Source organism: Drosophila mojavensis, unplaced genomic scaffold (assembly GCF_018153725.1).
Source record: "Drosophila mojavensis isolate 15081-1352.22 unplaced genomic scaffold, ASM1815372v1 contig_136, whole genome shotgun sequence".
In the NCBI taxonomy this organism is placed as follows: domain Eukaryota; kingdom Metazoa; phylum Arthropoda; class Insecta; order Diptera; family Drosophilidae; genus Drosophila; species Drosophila mojavensis.
The window spans coordinates 20941771-20956110 of record NW_025318667.1 but is presented as its reverse complement, the minus strand read 5'-3'; positions in this window follow the sequence as shown (position 1 = coordinate 20956110).

Genomic DNA, 14340 nt, shown 5'->3' with positions numbered 1-14340 from the left:
ATTCTCGATAAAAAAGTTATCGGACGATTTATCGAAAAAATAAAGCAAACTCGTACTGCGTATGGTACACACGAGTATGCATGCCAAATTTCAGCTTTCTAGCTCTTATAACTTCTGAGATCGACGCACTCATACGGACGGACGGACGGACGGACGGACAGACGGACAGGGCTATATCGACTCAGCTCATCGCGCTGATCAAGAATATATATACTTTGTGGGGTCTGCCACGCCTCCTTCTGCCCGTTACATACTTTTTCACAAAACCATTATACCCTGATTTCCCATTTTCAATGGGTTCAGGGTATAACAAATACTCCAAAGTATACACCAACATATACATCAACACTTACACCAATATATACAAAAACAAATACCCCAAAGTATACACCAACATATACATCAACACTTACACCAACATATACACCAATATATACAAAAACAAATACCCCAACGTATACACCAACATATATATATTGAATACCAACACATACACCATATACACCAACAAATATACCAACATATTCACCAACACTTACACCAACAAATATACCAACAAATTCACCAACTTATAAAAAACCAAATACCCCAACATGTACACCAACAGATACACCAACATACACACACACACACCAACATAAAGTAAATCATTCAGACTTCGTCATGCTATTTCCTGACGCTATCCAATTATGCAAATACTGCTCTCCCCTCTCATTGCAACTCTTCGCCTGCCCCAGGCAGCACAGCATAGAGTGGACCTGTCAGGCAATTGCTGTCGCAGCAATAGATGAGAGTTCAGCTTTTCCAATTTAGTACTTTTAAATCTAGTCAGTTGCTCAAAACTCAGCACCGCAAATAAAATTGGTGTCTTGGCAAATATAACGCATACGCAATGCTGTCGAACGTAATTGCACAGTCCAATAAGACGAATTGCAATTTGAGCAATTACCAAGTGGGACACCAATGTTACATTTCGTGATAAGTCAACAACTTTTTCCACAAAAACTGCATCAGAGTGCTGTCAACAGCAGCTAATACACAAGCAGTCTTTGAGCCGATAGAGGTTAAGGAGGTGATGGGGGGCGACAGAGTTCGAAAGGCCATATCACTGCCCAGCTTGCAGCTAAATGCATGTGTGTCTGCGTAACGTCTTATTGACAGTTGATTTGGACTTTAATTGCACAAAAGGCAACTCAAAATCCGTACATTAATTAAGCACTTCAATGGGATTATGCCATTGCCTTTGTCTGCTGTTTGCCTTCATGGCTGCATTTGAGTTGCTGCATTTGCAAGTTTTTAGCAAACGCTCAAATGATTTGTTTTACCTTACACTGAACTAAGATAGTTGATAAAGTTTGTAATATTCTGAGTTAGATAGCTTTTAATAAACAGTGAGCAAAAGGGTTTAGAATACAAGACTTAGAGATTAAGTAGACTGTTATCATGCTTACGAACTTACCCAAGAAAACGATCTAGTATAAGCATATGGTAAATGGACCTGTGAGCTATGCTCTTATTTTCCGCAAGATCATGGCAAACAAGTAAGACAGCTGTAGTCGAGATGACTCGACTACGAGATCCCCTGAAGAAAAACTCGATATGCGCGTGGTATACACGGACCTAGGAAAAAAATTTCAAGTCTCTAGTTCTTATATCTTCTGAGATCGACGCGTTCAAACAGACGGATAGACGAACAGGGCTAAATCGACTCAGCTCGTCGCCCTGATCAAGAAAATATACACTTTATGGGGCCTGCCACGCCTCCTTCTGCCTGTTACATTATTTTAACAAAACCATTATACCCTGACTTTCCATTTTCAAGGGGATCATATAATAAACTAGTGACAGTGCCCTAGTTGAGATTGCTCGACTAGCAGATACTCTATAGCGTGCAGTGAGCTGCTGTGCCACTGAGGTTTGTTTTCAATTTCTGAAGAAAAAGCTATCCAAAGTGTGAATTGTTTTGTGTATTCATCAAATTCCCTTCACTATCATCAAAGTAGGCTACACAAACTTGAAACATTTACTACTTAGAACGGACTTGTAATTCCCAAGTTGTTATAGCTTTCACAGAGTGTCAAGGCATCGAACGAAGCCGTTGTCGGAGTTGAAGTTGCTCACAGGGCGACTGCTTCATTAATTTAGAAAAAATAATATATACATCCACATTTCCAGTAGGGCATAGGTTTTTTGGTTATTTCATCTTTAGTCGGAGTTTTGGTAAGTAAACCGATAAAGGTGAAATAACCACTAAAATCAATAAATAAACTAGTGGGAGAGAGTGCTCTAGTAGAGACTGCTCGACTAGCAGATACTCTGCTACAAAAAGCAGCTGACTGACATAGTGCACTCATGGCCAGTGCTCACTGTAGTCTGTATATATATGTCGTATCAGTGCGATGTTTCACTGTTGTTGAAGTTACTGTGAGATTTCTTGATGCAATAGTGTTGAGAAACACCGGCAGTTCATATTAATCGATTCAATTAGTATTGTAGTAACAATTAAATGAAGTATTGTTACTAAGAGAGGGACAACTAGAGCTGTTGCTGAACGTGGTCCCGGGTGTCGCTGGGTGAGAGCGAGACGGCTAGTTATGTCGTTCGCAGCAGGGTCGCTCTGCTTTCGATGAACAAGAATAAGCAAAAAGGATTAGACAGGAGAAGAGAAATCAGACTTGGTCAAAGATAATTTTGAACCAGAAAGAGCTTTGTGAAAGAATTAAGCGACACCGGGAGCTCAGGCATAAACGAGAATCGCAACGCCCCGACATTTATATGAAAAATGTATTAAATAAATAAGCTCTCACATTCGTACTCATAATGCAAGCCCATGCGCAGTAGCTGCTGCGTCGTCAACTGCGCAGTTAGCAGAGCGCGTGACACAGCAGCTTCACTGCACGCTACAGAGTATCTGCTAGTCGAGCAGTCTTTACTAGAGGACTCTCTCTCGCTAGTTTATTATTGATTGATTTTAGTGGTTATTTCACCTTTATCGGTTTACTTACCAAAACTCCGACTAAAGATGAAATAACCAAAAAACCTATGCCCTACTGGAAATGTGGATGTATTTATTATTTTTTTAAAATTAGTGAAGAAGTCGCTCTGTGAGCAACTTCAACTCCGACAACTGCTTCGTTCTCGATGCCTTGACACTCTGTGAAAGCTATAACAACTTGGGAATTACAAGTCCGTTCTAAGTAGTAAATGTTTCAAGTTTGTGTAGCCTACTTTGATGATAGTGAAAGGACTTTGATTTTTTTTTTTTTTTTTTTTTTTTGAATTTTGGTTTATTAAGTGTAGAAACTGTACAATCACATATAGTACTTTAACAACACATATATATACATAAAATTAGAGCCAAACCTCACTCAATTTGTGAGGACTGAGAAAAAAAAGAAAAATAATAATAATAATATTTATTGAATACCCATTGTTTTGGCAAAGCCCTGCCGTTTAAGTCGTCTTAGGGGTCTGGCAGGTGTTAGACCTCTTGCGAGTAGGCTTTGATGTCGTACAAGTCTGTCTGAGTATCTGCTTGTGTGTTTATTTATTTGTTCTTCGACAGTAGACAGCTTGAGGTCTCTATGCAGTGTTGAGCCGCGTATGTACCAGGGACAGTTTGTTATCTGCCTTAACACTCTGTTCTGCAAAACCTGCACTCTTTTATAATTCGATTTTGCAGCGATCCCCCAGATTTGCACTCCATAGAGCCATATTGGTAGGATGCAGTGCACATAGACAGCTCTTTTGCATCTCAGCGGTAAGGTGCTCTTTCTATTGGTGAGCCATCTTAATTGTTGCAGTCTGTGACGACATTTTTTCACCGTAGCTTTGAGGTGTGGACCGAAGGTGAGGCGCTTGTCCAGTGTGATACCAAGATATTTCACCTGAGCAGGTTGCTGTAGGGTTACTCCCGACATCTGGATTGGGGGGGTATGCATTGCCAGCCTTTTTAGAGTGAAGCAAGGGTTCAATGTTTTTAGCGGGTTAACTTTGAGATTCCACCGCTTGCACCAATCAGCGAGAGTATCCAGATATCTCTGTAGTCCTGTACTTGCTTCAACCACGTTTTTTGAGTTATAGATGATGGCAATATCATCAGCATATGTGGCAATGACAGCTTTCGAGGGAGCATCCATATGTTGAGAGGACGGGCTAGGTATATCAGAGGTGTACAAGGAGAACAGCAGCGGACCAAGAACACTGCCCTGCGGCACTCCTGCTCTCATAGGGTATGTGGACGAGAGTGTATCTTTTACCTTGACTTGGAACACACGGTCTTCTAGATAAGATCTTAAGAGGCCATAGTACGGAGCAGGTAGAAGGTTTTTTATTTTGTACAGTAATCCATCGTGCCACACCTTATCAAACGCTTGCTGCATGTCGATAAAGACAGCGTTGGAGTATTCAGAGTCATCAAAAGCCTGCAAGATGTGTTTCACCAGTCTATGGACCTGTTCCACTGTGCTGTGTCCCTCCCGGAATCCAAATTGGTGATCCGGTAGGATATTGGATTGTCTAAATATTGCGTTAATGCGGTTGGCAATGGTCCTCTCCCATAGTTTAGACAAGGAGGGCAGTAGACTTATAGGCCGATATGACTCTGGATCCTCTTCCGGCTTGCCAGGCTTGTGGATCATCAAGATAGCAGCTAATTTCCATTGCCTTGGGAACACTTGGAGCCTGATGATGGCATTGAAGATTAGTACAATGTAAAGTAGCGCTCTTGTAGGTAAGGCCTTCAGCGTTGCGTTGCAAATCTTGTCTATTCCGGGAGCTTTATTTTTCGGCAATATTTGGATCGCTTCGGTAATTTCTTCAATCCTTATAGGCTCAATAGGCAGAGACATCTGCAAGGGGGTCTGCAAATATAGCTGTATCTCCATGGTCTGCTCCGTCGTAGCATAACTAAATGGAGTAAAACGTTCTTCTAGATGGCATCCGAATGCGTTAGCCTGTTCCAATTCGCATTTAGCAACTTCGCCGTTAGGGCATCGGACAGGTACCTGTCTAAAAGGTTGTCGTTTGAGTGATTTTGTGCATTTCCATAACGAATAGTTTGCATCGATAGTGTAGTCCATGGAAGCCAGTTTTTGCTCGAAGAAATCGCTTCTGAGTTCCCTTAAAAGGTTACGTAGCTGTCTTGCTACCCGGTTCCACAAAAGGCGGTCCCAAGGATCTTGGGATCGAATTGCTCTTCTACGAAGGCGCCTTTTTGTTCTGATGAGTTCTTTGGCTTCTCTCGTTAGAACAATGCCATAATTATTGGGACGAGGCGCAGGATTAAGCAGCGTTGTAGCAGCAGCAGCTCTATATATGTTCTCCGAGAGATTATCAACCGCATTCTCGATGTCTTCGCCGGAGTTCAGACACAAATTCAATTGAATGGAGTCATCTAGCTGTTGTCTGAAAGCCTCGATGTCAGTACGGCTGGTTATTAGCCTTGGGCTTGGCCTGATATAATGACCATCGATGTGTAACTCGGCAATAAGGGCTAAATGGTCAGAGTCTAAGTCCCAGCTTTGGTAAATATTTGCTTGATAATGCTGTATCCCATGGTATAATGCAAAATCAATGCAAGAGGGAGTATGACTGGATATATATGGGTACCTAGTAGGAGAACCTGTTGCAAGAATATTAGCTCCTCTGGCCGTGATGGCTTCTGCTAGTTCTCTTCCCCTGGGTGAATTGTATGAATCTCCCCACAGCCAGTAGGACTTTGATGAATACACAAAACAATCCACACTTTGGATAGCTTTTTCTTCAGAAATTGGAAACAAACCTAGTTTAAATAGAAACAATGAATGTGCCTTGGTGAAATACAAATTTTTGATTCAGCTTTAGGAGTTGTGATTCGGAAACTAAAGTCAATAGTAGTCTAACACTCTATAGCCTTGATACACTTCAACTGGAATTATATTGAGTTAGCTTAGACTACATTCATCAGAGCTGTCCTACATATATTCTATATATATATATTCTCCTACAAGAGAAGCAGTCGACACGGTCGAACTAGTGTCTTCTGTCTGAACTGTTCGTTCTCACTTCTGTCTGTACGCATATAGTATGTTCGCTTTAGTATTTAATATATATACTGTATTATAGTAGTTTTTACAGACAGACGGATGGACTTAGCTAAATTAACTCACCTCGTTATTCTGATCAAGATTGTATGTCTATGTCTTATGGGGTATGCCAAGCCTCCTTTCTGTCTGTTATATACATTTGCACATAAACAATATACCCCGCTTTTCTACTTTCTATAGGTTCTAATTATAACAAGTAAGAATAATTTTCTTTGCGTCTTTATGCTAACACGTGAAATATACACACACACATTCACAGGCTCACTCACATATAGGCATGTACAAATAAACACACATGGGCTGCAGTGTGGTAAGTGGCGGGGGGTGAATCATAACAAAACCCAAATTCTATAAAGTAAGCATAGATCGCTGTGGATCTCTCATCTGTTCTCAGCGTCGCTCGCTCTATCTCACTCATCTGGGGCTTCAAAGAGCTCTGAGTAAGGAAACAGAATGTGAGAAAGAGAAGATTGCTGCAGCTCACTTTAAGTGTATTCATCTGAGTGTATCATCTATAGAACTAGATAGATATATATATTTCATAGTTCATAAATCAGTTTGCACTATATAAAACCATATTCGAAATACAGTCGACTCTTGTTATTTCAAACCTGCGTTATTTCGAACTTCTCATTAATTCAAAGTTATCACTCAGCAATTCGAACTAAAAATCATTGCTAAGACGCGGTAATTCGTACTTATTTGGTTAAACACTCGACAATTCGAAATATTTTAAGATATAGGCATATTTTCCATATATAAAATATATTATAATATATATATATAGCTTAATCAATAATTTAAAATTAGGTCTCAAATGCCAAGTGTTTGCTCTGTAATTTAGACAAATACACAACAGGGGTATTCCGCCATCTATTGTTGGTCAAATATTAAAATAGATGTAAATTTATTAATAATTTCTAGACATACAGGAGTGAGTGAGGGCGGAGTGGAGTGGGTGGGCGTTAGCTGATGAGCTTGATGTTGCCATCTTTTGAAATAGTCCAATTACTCAAGTCTATTTACGTTAAGCCCCAATTTCCAAGTATTTTTGATGCTGATAATAGGCTCACCTCTTAGCCCCGCTTTGCTGGCGACAGTTTTCAAACACACATACCTACCTACACATTTATATAGACGTTTCGCTTTTAGCCAGTTGACGGGGCAGTCGGGCATAAGTACATTTGAAGCCTTGAAGCTCGCTCATAATTGAATTTGAGGCTCTTATTAATTTACTGCGTGGCTGAATTAAGAGCCAAAGTGAAAATTGTGTGTGTCTTTAATTTCGCCCACAGGCCATGGGCCAGGGGCCAGGGGCCGAGGGCCATGACCTCGGCTTAGCATCTATCAAATACGTGTGCGGCTGCTGGACGGGTGCTCTTAATTATATATATATTACAACTCACACACACACACACACACACACACGCACACTTGCATAATATAATGTATGCTTATTAGCGGCTGTGAGGCCACTCGATTTATGTTTATTATTATAATTTATTGCGCGCATTATAATTCATTTGGACAGACGCCACCGACTTGTTTATCCTTTAGTTTTAGTCATTAATTAAGTGCCGCTCGTTGGTTACTAATTAAAATTAAAAGTGCTGCTTAATTGGCAACAACAGCTGCTATTTAAGGCCCCTGCCCACCTACCTATCTACCTCCCTCCCTTCCTCCCTCCCTCCCTCAGCCACTGTTCAGCTCAACCCTTTTGCTGCCCTAGACTGGCGCTGTCACGCCCTCTCGTCTCGCCCTAATTTGCTTGATTGCCCATTAAATGGCCAACTGGCAGGCAATCTAAAAGCGTTTTATGCAGCACAAATTAAGCATTTAACTGCTGCTGCCCTCAGTTGCTGCTGCTCCATCCGTCCACCCGTCTCTCTCTCTCTCTCTCTCTCTCTCTCTCTCTCTCACTGTCTGTCCTTTTGACCGTCTGTCCAAGTGTCCTTTTGCTCTTTTTTGGGGCAGCATTGCATTGTACGAGTGCAACCAATCAAAATTCCTGTAATAAAATCAAATTTTCATTGCCTTTGTGAGCATTTCCTTTACATTTCGGTGCCATGACCAGCCATGCCGACCCCGCCAGCCGCTACTGTCCCTTCTATCTATTTGTTGTTGTTTTTTTTTTTTACTTTGGAGTTAGGTTCCTGGTGCAGTTAACTGTTTGCCACGTGGCCTGTGGGTTCAGCATTTTGTTGGTGCTAACTGAAACACAAAGGCTATAACAAATTTTTACCAGCTGCTATTTCATCTTTCGTTTGTTTTACCACACACACGCACGCACGCACGCACACACAGTCGCTCACACAGATATACATACGTACGTAATTTTTTACGCCTCTGCTCAAAGAGTTTTTGGCGTCATGTCTAGAGTTTTGACTTGCTTTTCCCCAATTTTTTTCAACATTTTTATTTCATACCCATTGAAAATCTTGTAAGCCGGGTATATTGATATTATGTATATTTTATAAGTATGTATTTTTGTAGAAATTATAGATGAGATGAGGCTCAACAGCCTTTATCATCTTTGCCTGTCTCTCTCTATTAGGCTCTGTCTCTCTCTTTCTCATTAATACAGGGTATTTTCTCGCCGGCCTTTGCCGCGGCAAACACTTAAAATTGCTTTTCATAATATTTTGTTATTTATTCTAAGCCTTTTGTTTAACTATTTTGTTTAAGCCTTAATGAAAATGCTTGTTATGCTTTGATTAGCAACTTTTTTCCCTCTCGCCTCTAGTAATTGTATTTTATGTATTGATAATAGCGCTTAATAGAGCCTATTTATAAGCATAATAGCTGTAGACATATATGCATACATATATGCATACACACACATATATATATATATATATATATATCAATTTATTTGTGGCTGGCAAAGCCTAAAGCATTCTCATAGCGCGCCATGCCCAATCAAGGCTGGCTGCGATTGATATCCATTTTTTTTTCGACATGTGCACATGTGTATATATTTATATACATATATATATATATATATATATATATGTATATAGCTAGACATGCGGTTGCCCAACAACGGGTGGGCAGTCAGACAAGAACCAATTCCAATAGAAAGTACAAAATTTGAAACAATAACTTTTACGCATGTCAGTGTAAACTCACATAGAAAATTTGCATGCGGCGCATGGCACACAAAAGGAAAGCACACACAGACACACAGCTAACAACAACATTGGTAGATGAAAAAACAAAAACGAGCTAAGTTTTTCACAGTGCAAATGTTGCCTGCTCAAAGTGAAAATTTGTTTGAGTTTGGTGTAACGAAGCTTTGGCCAAATACACACACACACACACACACATACACTCATATACATAGATGAGCGTACACAGAAATTCATATTTGTACATAGATATAGAATACCGTTATTTTTTTCAATTTTCAGATTATTATTGCTGCCTTTTTTGGTCATACTTGCTCGGAGTATCGGAGAGGAGTATATGGGTTTTGTTGCATGGGCTTTCATTTGAAGAAACTGGAATTTGAAGCTGAAGTTGAGGAGTTTAAGTTTTTTTTTTTCAAAGGGGCGTGGTAATATATAAATTCATATGGGGCTTATTCTAAAAGCGAATCTGCATATAAATTCATATATATGTAGCTTGAGGTGTGATAAATCAGCCAAATGTATATCGATGTCTATATATGTATATATAAATGTATATAAATATATATAAATATATATATAAATGTATATCGATGTCTATATATGTATATATATGTATATCCCTTAAACTGTTAAAGCTAGAACTAGAGTCAATCGACTTCTTAAATTGATTTACCAGACTATATTCAATATTTATTTCTGATCTTTATTTATTTATTTATATGTATATATTTTTTGTGAGTTGAACAGGTATTGTGCAGCCGGTAGCATTCGAACGCAAACTTTTTAATTGCTATTGTTTTTTTTTTTTTTTTTTTTTTATTGTTTTTTATTATATTTTTGTTTGTCGTGGCATTTTCTGTGGCTTTGTGTAATTTGCACTTCATTAGAGCAGGCAAGCGTAACAGTTGGAATTGCCCAAATGAAATTAAAGCTCGCCATTTGCAGGGCAGCTGAAAGGCCCCTCGCAAATAGCTGCCAACGTTCAATGGAATAATATATATATACATATATATATATATATATATATATATATATATATATATATATATATATATATATATATATATATATATATAGAGTATATGATCATATTATATTATATGTATTTGGCTTGTTAATTATTTTCATTATATCAAGTTTTCATTGAATTCAGATCCATTCTTATGCACTTTTAGTGCCACGCAATTAATTAAGCATTTGCTGTTCATTGACTTTGTATTGTTTACTTGTAGCTAAGTTTATAAATAATTGATGCAAAAGCTGATTGTAATTTTGTATGCAATGATATATTTATAAAAATATAGAAACTTTTTTGTATTAAAAATTTTAATTAAATATGTTAAAATGTATATTTATTTATATATGTACATGCATCTATAAAAACGAATAAATTTATAAAAATATTTAACTAAAAACATTTTTATTTCAGTACATAATAGATATAATAGAACTTTATTAAAAATTATTTACAGAACTAAAAGAAATAACTAAAAAAAAAAATAACAGATATGTATGCTAAAAAAATAAAAAAGATTTGTTTATATATAAATATATATGTATTTATTTATTTTATTGATTTCTTGTTTATCTACGTGTACATATTAATACATATATGCACACATGCATATGACTGCTAGTTCTAAAAATTATTTTTAGTAAATATATTGTATTTCAAAAAAATTGGTGTTTATTTATATGTATTTTTTTCTCTTAGTTACTGAAACAATTTTTAATTAATGAAATTGTGTAATATATTAGAAATATTTTACGCTATATGATTTCATAATTTAATTTATTTTCAGTTGTTTTGTTGTTGCATGCCGCGTATACTTAATGCCACTTTATCCTTGAAAGGACACCGCATATTTAGCTCATTAGGCGAATCGACTGCTTGCATGTGCTGAGTTTGTGTGGCATACAGTTAGCGGGACTCTTGCGGTCTCATTTATGAACTGCACACACACACACACACACACACACACACAAAATGCGGCTGGAGATTTTGTGCGAATGATGCGGAAAACCGCATGCAGTGACCAGGCAAAGTCAGTTAGCGGCTAATAATTTATAAGGCTCGGCCAAGTGAACTGCAGTCTATTAGACGCGCGTTAGCCAAACAGGTGAGCAAACGTGGCCAGACAAAAGGTGGGGCGCTGCCTAGAGCGGTGGGGGGCGTTGGGGCCGCAGTCAATAAAAGTCAGTGGAAGTCAGTGGTCCAAACAAGTTGATGATTAATGCAAGTTGAAATGCATGGAGCTGCTCTCGCTGCTCTCGCTGCTCTCGCTACGATACCGAAATGAAGCTGGCCCGGCCGAGCCCAAAGCTAACCAAGCAAAGTTCGTGTCTTAGTGGCAGGGAAAAGTTTTTGCAACGCGCTCAATGCCGCAAAGGGCAGCAGGGCAACAGGGCAGCCAGAGCAGGAGGCAGCAAGGCAGAGCAGGAGGCAGCAGCAGTCAGAGCCGGAGTCAGAGGGCATTTCAACAGTTGCACTCTTGTCTTTGGACTGTAGCTTTATAATCAAATCCGTTGTCGGTTGCCTGCTACCGGTTTGGCGCCCTCGCCACGCCCTCGCAACTCCGCTCTGTGCTCGGTGGGAAATGTTCAAATTGTCTCCAAGTGTCTTGTCTCGGCGTTCTTAGTGCCTGCCTGCTGCTTGGCCTGCCCGGCCTGCCGGGTCTGCCGGGTCTGCTCGGCCTGCTTAGCAATCCGCCCACATACACATTAGGCAGCAGTGCGGAAAGCGGGTGTCACGAGTGGAGTGGTTGACTCGACTCGACTCGGCTAGGGTCGGGGCTCTGTCTGCAGCTATGGCTCCTGTTCTTGCCCCTGCTTTTGCTCCTGCTCTTGCTGCGGCACCCTTTTCACAGTTTGCGAAAAATGATTAATGCGATTTGAACTTTAAATTTACATTGTGTTCATGATATTCAGTTGAATTTATGAGCGCTGTTTGAGTTTGTAAATGAGTTGCTCATTTAATGCCCTAACAAGCGCCCTCTTGCCCGCCCCCAAGACTCACAAACTACATAAGTAACTCGGCTCGGCCAACCAGCGGGGCGCCAGCCAAGGCTGAGGCGTCCATTGGACTTAGCCAGCGGCAAAGCGGAATTAATGATTGTATTCCATTTCAGTTTGGTATTTCGGTCCATTCACTGTATATATATATATGCATGTATGTATAGATATGTATGCAGCATATCATAGATTAAATGAGTTATCCGTTTGGCTGCCAACGTCGCCTTCCGTCCTGCTGGCCAATTCAGGCAAATAAGTGGCTTTTATTGTTTGGCATAATCCTGTTACCACCAAGTGCCAAACATATAAGGTAGCACAAAGTGGGCCAATTCACGGAAATGCTTGTGCTTCGCATAATATGCACACACGCACACACACACACATTTATTATGTGTGCATGTTAACATGTTAGCAGCAAGTATTCAGGTATTCTTTGTGAACACCTGTCAACGGTAAAAATAGTCGAGAAGACTCGGTAGTCAGCGCCAAGTAATCAAAGTGTCGTACGCTGGCTGCAGTCGTTATGTATGTAACATGATCTGGCTTAAATGTAAAACTGGGAAGACTAACTGTAAACATCTGTGCAAATGCATGACAAATATGAAGCTGCCCAAGACTGGAATGTAGAGTGGTTTCTCTTCAACTTTCTACCTCCTATCCACCATCTTACAGTTTTATTATGCATATATTATGAATTTAATCGAATAAAATTTGTGTATCGAATAAGATTTGACCAATTTTCTACATATTCTATTAAATATTTTTCAATATTTTTTTTTAGTAAAAATTTTTTCAATTATACAAGTATTAATTTTTTATTATTTTTTATTTATTTACTTTCTATTTTAAGCTGAGCTTCAACTAAAAAAAACTTGCTGCACTTTGGATATTTAAAAAAAATATACAAATTTTATAAATAAACTGAAGTACTTTATTTTATTACTTATATATTATTTTTGTATATTATTTTTATACCCTGAACCCATTTTCAATGGGAAATCAGGGTATAATGGTTTTGTTGAAATGTATGTAACAGGCAGAAGGAGGCGTGGCAGACCCCACAAAGTATATATATTCTTGATCAGGGCGACGAGCTGAGTTGATTTGGCCCTGTCCGTCTGTCTGTCCGTCTGTCCGTCTGTCCGTCCGTCCGTCTGTCCGTCTGTCCGTATGTATGAACGCGTCGATTTCAGAAGATATAAGAGCTAGAGACTTCCAATTTTTTTTTAAATGTCCGTAATTACAGCGCGCATATCAAGTTTATCATTAAAAATCGATAACTCGTCTCGATATTTTTTTATCGATAAAAAACCTTATCGAAAACCAGTTATAAAATTATATCTTCTACACCTTTATTGCTAGAGTCTCCAAATTTTTAATGTATGCCTATATGCAATTTATACAATTTCGGTTTTTCTTAAAATTTACCCCCCCACCCTTAAATTCACCCCCTCACCCACACTTTTGTAAAAAGCGTATTTCAAATACTAGAGACTTGTGCTTTGGCAATTACATGCATATCCATGTCATAATCATAATCTGAAAGTTTCATGAAGATCGTACGTCCACAAAAAAGTTATTAAGCAATTAAGTTCTCATGGTAAGCGCTCACTGCCGCCCATGCGTGTTTTTGCTTGTGTGTGTATATGTATGTTATTGTTTGTGTATGTGTGTGTGTGTGTGTATGTGTGTGTGTGTATGTGTGTATGTATGTGTGTGTATGTATGCCTGTGTGTGCGTGCGTGCGTGCGTGTGTGTGTGTGTGTGTGCGTGTTTCTTGTGTAAGCTGAAAGACGCGAAAAATTATTGAAATAGCTATTACTCCAAGGGTTCAGGGGATCTCGTAGTCGAGTAGTCTCAACTAGAGCTTTCTTACTTGTTTATATATTATTTTTGTATTATATTACCTATTTATTTTATTTTTTATTTTATTTTATTTTTTTATTTTTACAGCTGAACTTCAACTTCAACTCAAAAAACTGAAATGATGAAATTTTGATATTAAAAAAATTCAAATTTTTTTACTAATACTTTCAAATCAATTTTAGTACTTTCACTTAAAAATTATTTTTGCATTACTTATTTATTTATTTTATTATATTTTTAATTTT